General features: G+C 43.5%; 1 long non-coding RNA gene across 1 annotated transcript; it reads right to left on the bottom strand.

Annotated features, from left to right (window-relative positions):
- Positions 1-1,887: 1,887 nt before the first annotated feature.
- LOC125288679 lies at positions 1,888-4,995 on the bottom strand. The gene is made up of 3 exons (XR_007192516.1): positions 4,327-4,995; positions 4,125-4,198; positions 1,888-2,987 (listed from the first exon to the last, which is right to left on the bottom strand). It is a non-coding gene; the product is annotated as an uncharacterized LOC125288679 (long non-coding RNA).
- Positions 4,996-9,491: the final 4,496 nt, after the last annotated feature.

Below are 9,491 nucleotides of genomic sequence, written 5' to 3'. Positions count from 1 at the left end.
GCTAAGCAGGCGACACACAGCTCTATCTGTCCTTTCCACCTGGCGACCCCCTGGTTTCAGCACGGATCTCGGATTGCCTTTCAGACATAGCTACATGGATGAAGGCACACCACCTCCAGCTGAACCTCTCAAAGACTGAACTGCTGGTCATCCCAGCTAAACCTACCATACTCCACGACATCAACATCAAATTTGACTCCCTGTCTGTTTCACCGACCAGGACTGCAAGAAATCTAGGAGTTGTTCTTGACAACCAACTAAACTTCTCGGATCATGTTGCCTCAGTCGCCCGGGCATGCCATTTTGCACTCTACAACATACGGAAAATCAGGACTTACTTGACTCAAGATGCTACCCAACTTCTGGTTCAGGCAATAGTCATCTCACGACTCGACTACTGCAATGCCCTCCTGACAGGTCTCCCAGCCTGCGCAGTGAAACCACTTCAGATGATCCAGAAGCGGGTGGCGCGCCTGGTCTACAACCAACCCAAAAGGGCACATGTTACCCCGCTGCTCATCCAGCTACACTGGCTACCTATGGCGGCCCGCATCAAATTCAAGTCTCTAACGCTTGCCTACAAAGTAGTCTCGGTTCTGCTCCCACCTACTTGAATGCCCTCATACAGACTTACACTACCTCCAGACCGCTGCGCTCCTCTGACGAGCCGCGCCTAGCTCTACCCACCGTGCGCTCAAGCCAATCCAAACTTTTTCTCATCTGTTGTTCCTCGTTGGTGGAACACACTGCCAGTTCCTACAAGGGCAGGGACATCCTTTTCCACTTTCAAAAACTCCTGAAGACCCAGCTCTTTAGAGAACATCTACTCTCATAGCAACACTTACAACAAGTCTTACTGATCCTAGCACTCACCAGCCGTTTTAAACTGACAAGTAACTGTTAAAAACAGCACTCACCAACACGCACTTATTCTTACTGTACTCTAATAATTTTTTTTTTTTTAAACTGTCCTAAAATTGTGAGAATTGTTCTAAAAACTTACTGTTTACCATGTTGTTAGTCGCTTTGGTTAAAAAGCGTCAGCCAAATGTAATGTAATGTAATGTAATGTAATGAAAAGAAGTTGCAGAAATTACACATTTAAGGGATAAAAAGCTCCAGCATTCTGTATGTGTAGCCTATGTTTGTGTGTATGTATGTATGTATGTATGTATGTGTGTATGTATGTATTGTGTATGTATGTATCATTTTTGCACAGCCTCTGTTTCTGTTATAAGTAAAGCTATTTTGGTCCGTATCACTCTATATCATTACCTGTTCTAAAGTAGAAGGTGCTAAGTAAAATGGCTCACTTGAAAACACCAATCCGGCTAAATATGGTTTATGCAGAACAGGCTTGTGGCTTTTCACTGAAAAGTATGTTTAGCATGCAGCAGAAGCAAGCACCACAGGAAACAAGCGCTAAACCCACAGTTATAACTGTGTAAGGACATTCAATACTTGCTTTAGAACAACACACCAACAACATATTATACTACTACTTGATATGTTTTACTTAAAATGCAAATAGTAGACAACTTGCACCATCCTGGCCCAACTGTGAGATGTACCTTTAACTAATTTACTCTAAAATGAGTGATGGCCAAGAATGATGTGCCTACAGACTCAAAACTATATGCAATGAATGATCTTTGAAGCTGTGCAACAAAACCATTCAAGTTTAAAGGTGCTCTAAGCAATGTTGGGTAATGTCACTTCTGTTGACGTTCAAACAAAACAGAGAGCTAGCTTACTACTCCCTCCCCCTCCCGTGCAATTGAAACTCTCCTAAACGTGCATCTCGTCGGTGATTGACTAGAACAGTTAGTTATGTTTTTACTTTTTATGGTCCAGACCAAGTTTTTTTAGTTGCTGGCAGCTAGCGGATGGTGAGGTGATGTAAGAGCACCATAAAGAAATAAGTATCTTCCCATACATCTACATTAGCAATTACATGATAATGTCCAGTCATTGCTTCACCAGATAAAAACCTACACCTTTAAGGTTTCACAAATCTACTGACTGACTCACTGCATATTGTTTACAATGTCGGCTTCCAAAGAAAACTTTATACACAGGAATGATCTGTTGTCACATGACAAACAGGCCCAAATCAGACAAGAGTAAACACAACAAAACAATAAATACAATCAGCAAGCATCTGTCACACGTGTGCAAACATACGTTCAGTGTTTCAGGAAATTGATTTTCATTTTCGCCCCAACTAAAAGAATAAAATCAGGAAATGTAAATAGTGAAAACAGTTTTTCATTTGAACTTGACTTGTTAAAGACGTCAAACAGTGACTTCATGAACACTGCACAGCAGTAACACTCACAAAAATGACTTTGAGTTGACAGATACAAAAACTTCAATTTATCACAGCATCTCAGTCACAGAGAAAGTGATACATTTACATTGACATATTTAATGTGAATAATGCATGCAATGTCAATTGTGATTATGTTTCACTTTTGGACTTTATGTGACTCCTCCACATTTTTCTCTGATAATGCAGTGCTAAAAGAAGGCGCCTGGTTGGACGTTCAAGGACACCTGACCTATGTTACAGCCTAATATGCTATGATTGGACTGTTCAAGAATACCATTTTGCTGTTTAAAGTTCTCCATTGCCAGGAGAATCACCAATGCCCTTGACTTACTATTTTTGTGTTTTGTGTTGTGTTTTTTTTTTTTCAATTGTGAAGCGAGCTTTGGTGTCTTGAAAGGCACATTATAAATACATTTTTATTGTTATTATCATTATTATTATTATTATTACTAAAATGATGTAAGAATATGGAAATGCCATTGCAGTATTTCTTTGGTCTTCCACAATTAAAAACAGTACATTGTGATATAGATTATGTCTATAGAAAAGTGCAAAACCCATCCTAAACCTTAGAGTATAGTATCTCTGTGTAAGAGCTGTCAAGGTTTCTTATCCGTGTTGCTCTTGGTGTTGTGGACAACATCATTTCAGAATTCTAGGAAAACAGAAAATAACAGAAATAACCATTCACACACATTCACATACAACACCTGATGCAACATTAATAAGCATTCACATACAACACCTGATGCAACATTAATAATTATTCACATACAACACCTGATGCAATATTAAGGACAATTGTATTAACACTAGGGATGCACCGAAGCATCAGTTCAGTGCAAAATATTGCTTTTTTGGAATTATAATTAAAAAGAAAACACACAACAAACATCTGAGGTTATTTATGCATCTACAGCTTCATTACTGCATTATGCATCACAGCAATTAATGGGATTTGGTTTTGGATTCGGCCAAATAGAGTATAAACATTGCAATATAGTTCAAATGAACAGGGTTTTAGTAAGCTTACTTTAAGTAAAATAGTAAAAATAACAATAACATTATGTAAGGGATAATGTATAGAACGCCGGTCATTACTGGGAAAATAAGTCCCGACAGGGCGAACCGGACCCCGACGCGCAGCGGAGGGGTCTTGTTCCACCCCTGAAGGTACTTATTTTCACAGTAATGACCGGGTGTTCTATACGATATCCCGCTTTATTCTCTGACTACTTGCCAAAACGAAATAATAAACTCCCCACGATATGACTTTAGCCTACATAACCTAGCCTATTTGTTACCGTTCATCGTGGCATTTGCTGAGAAACAAATAGGCCTAGTTCGCAACACACGCTGCTGAACTTGAATAAAACATTCTTTAGAACACAGCTGCTGATCAACCGTCTGCTTTCACGTTTGAATGAAGTTCCAGTCCTTGCGTAGTGATATGAAAGACATTAATCAGAAGCACAAAACCCGTTGCCATTGACAGCGGTGATTAAATGCTTTGCCGGTGATTTATGTAGATTTAACATAGGCCCGAACGTTGGGAAGGCCCATTCATGTGAATGGAACGTTCTGCAGCACTCTGAAGAGCCGTGTAATAATAACTATGGACCCTTTCAACAATAAAACAAAAACAATGCTTGAACGTTCTATTTGGGCCCCAATCTACTTCCTCTGCATTAAGATAACATGGAATCTTAAAAAGGAAGTCTTGTGGGGCCAACTATGATGCTGATAATGGAACACTCTTGAAAGGGTCCATATAAGTATTAGAAGTACATACGTGAGGGTCAGAGTCATGGGGCGGCTCCACACTTGTGTTGTTTTTCTTCAGAGTTGAACATCTCTTTACCGCCACTGATGGTTTTAATTTTGTACAGAAGAAAAAGCATAGCTTGTACAGACATTCATGCATCTTGCCGCTATTTGAGTACATTTGTTTACATTTGTTTACATATTTTGTTTACATATTAAACAGTACTCACCTGAGAGTAGAGTGATGAGGATACAGTTGAGAAGACACGACACAACAAAGGGGAAAGACGTCATTGATTTTAGATAGTCCTGTGGCCATTGTTGAGGTTGCTGAGGCTCTATCCTCGTCAAATTGCTTGGAGAATGATGGTCCTCTAGAAAAGAAAATGTTTTCATGAGTAGTATATATTACACTCACAAAGACAGGTTTGCAGGTTCAGTTTAAATTCTTAATCCACATATAAATTGACATAAAACCAAGGCTTAGCAGCACATAACAGCTGATCACACAATACCACCTGTGGCATTAAACTGTAAAAATCATGGTCATTAAAATGGAAAATGTAGAAACCTTCTATAACTCTTTCAAAAAGGAATTTGTTTCTTCAAATGGCAGTGCTCTAAACATATAGACATATTCACGTATTCACAAACACTTACATGTACCTGTTATAATGAGTGTGGTGCCATTGCTGAATGTAACATGCTCCTCTATTCTACAATAGTATGATCCAAGCTCAGTCCTGGTCACATTGTGTATAACTAGCCTACTAAATGTCTGTAGGGAGTATTTCTTTCTAAATCCCTTGTGTTGAAGACAGAGTGAGCACTAGTCCTTCCAACTGATTGCAGTATGTGCACTGGAGGCTCACACTGGCGTTGTATGAACCAATAAATCTCCTCTTCAGCAAGAGAACAGTTTAGAGTCACATTTTGTCCAAACTCCACTGCTATCTTGGTCAAGCTACCTGATACTCCAGAGCTGAACAGCAAGCTCAGAAACCAGAGGAAATGCATGCCTAGTTATAGTTATAACCTAATGAAAATGAGATGCTATCCCGTTGCATCAGACTGAATTAAGTGGAAGTTTGTGGCATTGATGGATGACCACTGCTCGTGTCCTGTTCCAGTGGCCTCTGTTAACTTTAGTGGCAGTTATTACAACAGCCAAAAATATCAATTTCAAAACTGATTCTGATTCTGATTGTGAATTAGAACTAAATCAATGGATCAACTTTCATAAAGCTGCTTTCTGATACACTTTTTTTTTTTTTTTTTTAAATAGGCCTATTTTGGTAATATTTGGTCACAACTGTAATACTACTCAGTCCCCACACACAGCGCTGCTGACATGTATCTGTTCATGCAGCACAAGGACACATGGGGAGTGGGGGTGTTAAAGGGGGGCACTGCCCCTTCTCATAATGCCATACTGTTGCTCTTCAGCTCTTGACTAGTGCAAGTCATGCTTTCGGTTATTTCTCAATCTGCCACCAGGTGGCACTATATTTCACTTTGAACAGATGCACTGCTAAGTTCTGCTGTTGTGGTATGATCTAGTATAATTTAGAGGTGGAGAGAGAGAGTTTACCACTTCCATTAATTTCAATGGTCAATACTGTGCTATACAGTAGCTACTCCAGAAAGTACAAAACTGACTGCTGACATCATGGTCCTTGGTGCTCAGTTTTGGTAGGCCTACAAAAACTGTTACGCAAGACCTGAATACACATGAACAAGATCACATGGCACAGGCACATGACCAGTCTACTAAGCTGATCACACAGACACATGCTTGAAACCATCCTCCTGGACATAAAGCTATCTCACTCATCCTGATTGTGACTTGTGTTCGGTTAGCTTAAAAAATACTTTACTTTACCCAACTTAGATACTGAAACACAGATGAATAGCCTATGTTTGTTAATTCATTGTCTCTTGTCAGTACACCAAATAAGGAACGCAGATGGCGGCGCGTACACACGCAGCGACCTCTCTCTGTCCCAACCGTACGGTGTTTTGTTCGTTTAAAAAGTGTTTGTCCGAAAGTTTTACGTGTTCGTCTTGTCTTACTACGTCGTACTACAAGTACAGCAGGCAGTTTTTAATTGACATCTGCAAAAGCAAGTTTTGCAGCGTTCTGGACTTTGCAACAGAGACGCTAAAGGAACTCGGACTACTCCGGCCTGCAACAACACCGGACTCGCCTGCTACTCCTCCCCCGGAAAGAAAGCGTCGGAAGCGGTGTGCGAGGAAGCAGAAGAGGGGCAAGCGCGGAGGCGTCCGGGCCAGGCTAGCGGCCAGCCCAACTCGCCCAGCCATACCATCCATTCTCCTGGCAAATGTACGATCACTGGACAACAAAATGGATCACATACGACTGCTGAGATCAACGAACCGGACAGTAAGTAACTGCTGTGTGCTCGTCTTCACTGAGACTTGGTTAAATGACAACATTCCGGACTCTGCTGTACAACTGGAGCAGCTAGCATGCTATCGAGCAGACAGGGCCATTGTAAAGGGAGGTAAATCACGAGGAGGAGGAATCTGTGTTTACATCCGTGACGAATGGTGCCGGGACACTGTAGTAGTATGCAAACACTGCTCACCACTGGCAGAGTTTATGATCATAAAGTGCCGTCCTTTTACCTGCCAAGGGAAATTACTGCGATTCTGCTAGTCGCAGTATACATCCCGCCTACCAACAACAACAGCGATAAGAACGCGGCTCTTAGTGAACTGTACCAGGCTGTCAGTGAACAACAGACGGCACACCCAGACGGTTTCACCATCTTCACTGGAGATTTTAACCATGCTGATCTAAAAACTGTACTTCCAAAGCTACACCAGCATGTTGATTTTCCAACAAGAGGAGATAACATCCTGGACCTGGTCTACACACACACACAAAGGAGCATACAAAGCCACCCCCTCCCCCACATTGGACTTTCAGACCATATCACTGTTATGCTAATGCCCGTGATACAGACAAAGGGTAAAGTTTAACAAACCGGTTCGTAAGCAGGTAAAAAGTGTGGCCTGAGGGAGCCTCCGATGCTCTTCAAGACTGCTTTGACACAACAGACTGGGAAATGTTTAAGCAGGCAGCCACTTACAACAACCGGACAGACATAGAGGAGTATACAGACACTGTAACCTCTTACATCACCAAGTGCATCGATGATGTGACCCACACAAAAGACATCATCACTCGGGCTAACTGGAAGCCATGGCTGACAGGGGATGTCCTCAGGCTGCTGAGGGCCAGAGACAAAGCCTACAGAGCTGGGGATGAAGCTGGCATGAAAACAGCGAGAGCCAACCTGTCCCGTGGCATCAAGGAAGCAAAAAAAGGAATACACTCACAAGATAACCACCCACTTCAAAGACAGCAGGAACTCACAAAGCCTATGGCAGGGCATTCAGGCCCTCACGGACTACAAGCCCGCGCCACAGAGCTGTGAGAGCAACATCCCTCTGCTCAACAACCTGAACCGCTTCTTTGCTCGCTTTGAAGCACAAAACAGCACCTGCCCACAGAAGACCCACCCCCTCTACATGAGCAGCCCCTGTGCCTCTCTGCCGACAGCGTGAAGAGGACACTTGCTGCTATCAACACCCGTGAAGGCAACAGGTCCAGACAACATCCCAGGTCGCGGCGCTGAAGGACTGCGCGGGGAGCTTAAGGATGTCTTCACAGACATCTTTAACACTTCCCTGAAGCAAGCCATCGTCCCCATCATGTTTCAAAGCTGCCACCATCATACCTGTGCCGAAGAAAACTGCTCCATCCTGCTTCAATGACTACCGCCCTGTGGCACTGACACCCATCATCATGAAGTGCTTTGAGCGGGCTTGTCATGTCACATATCAAAGCCATTCTCCCCCACCCTGGACCCCTTCCAGTTTGCATACCGAGCCAAGCGGTCTACAGAGGATGCAATCTGCTCTGCCCTCCACCCAGCCCCCTCACCCACCTGGAAAAAAAAAGAGACTCATATGTGAGATTGCTTTTTATAGACTTCAGTTCTGCATTCAACACCATAATACCACAACAACTCATCTGCAAACTTGACAAACTGGGACTCAGTACCTACCTCTGCAACTGGCTACTGGACTTCCTCTGTCAGAGGCCCCAAGTAGTAATGCGATGTTGGCAACAATACCTCAAGCAGCATCACACTGAGCACAGGGGCCCCCCAAGGCTGCGTGCTCAGTCCGCTGCTCTTCACCCTGCTGACGATGACTGCTGCAACCTACAGCAACAATCACATAGTGAAATTTGCTGGACGACACAACTCTGGTGGGTCTCATCACCAAGGGCTTACGAGACTCAATACAGGTTGGAGGTCGACCATCTGACCACGTGGTGCAGGGAAAACAACCTCCTGCTGAGCGTCAGCAAGACCAAAGAGATTGTTGTTGACTTCGGAGAGGTCACACCCAACACCTGCCACTGACCATCGACGGTGCTGTGGTGGAGAGAGCGAGCAGCACCAAATTCCTGGGGTGCACATCAGCGAAGACCTCTCCTGGACCACCAACACTGCATCACTGGCGAAGAGAGCTCAAGCGCCGCCTGTACTTCCTATGGAACTCAGGCGAGCAAGTGCTCCACCAGCCATCATGACCACATTCTACCGAGGCACCATTGAGAGCATCCTCTCCAGCTGTATCGCTGTGTGGGGCGGAAGCTGCACTGAATACAACAGGAAAGCACTGCAGCATAGTGAACACAGCTGGAAGGATCATTGGTGCTTCCTCCCCTCCCTGAAGGACATTTACACCACCCACCTCACCCCCAAAGGCGACCAAAAATTGTGAGTGATGCAAGTCACCCCGGCCACAATCTGTTTGATCTACTGCCCTCTGGGAAGAGGTACAGAAGCCCGCGGCTCAAGACTACCAGACTCACCAACAGCTTCATACACCAAGCTGTAAGGATGCTGAACTCTCTCTCCCTCCTCTCCCCCCTCCACCCTCAGCTACATAACATCCTGGACATTGGACCCACAATGGCCGCCTGCACTACTCCACTTGCACACTTGAACACTTGCACACTTGTACACTTTACAACTTGGTGTTGTTGTCCTGAAAACACAACACTTCTGCTGCTCTTACATAACTTGCACCACTATGCCACTTTCTTCATTACTCAGGTCAAACAGAACTACCCAAGCCTCTTATTGGCCTGACTTTGCACTAGTTTTTTTTATTGACTGTCTATGCACAATTTCAACAAAAATTTTGCTGCTCTTATTTTTTCATTATTATATGTGCCCTCTTATTTACTTACTTTTTTGTTTACTGAATGTTATGTTTGTCTGTGGACTTAAAATTGGTAAAATATGTCTTGTCTTCACCGTGGGATAGTGAGAAACGTAATTTCGATCTC

The sequence above is a fragment of the Alosa alosa genome, chromosome 23 (genome assembly GCF_017589495.1).
Source record: "Alosa alosa isolate M-15738 ecotype Scorff River chromosome 23, AALO_Geno_1.1, whole genome shotgun sequence".
NCBI classification, from domain to species: domain Eukaryota; kingdom Metazoa; phylum Chordata; class Actinopteri; order Clupeiformes; family Clupeidae; genus Alosa; species Alosa alosa.
This window is presented reverse-complemented; position numbering and strand designations above follow the sequence as displayed.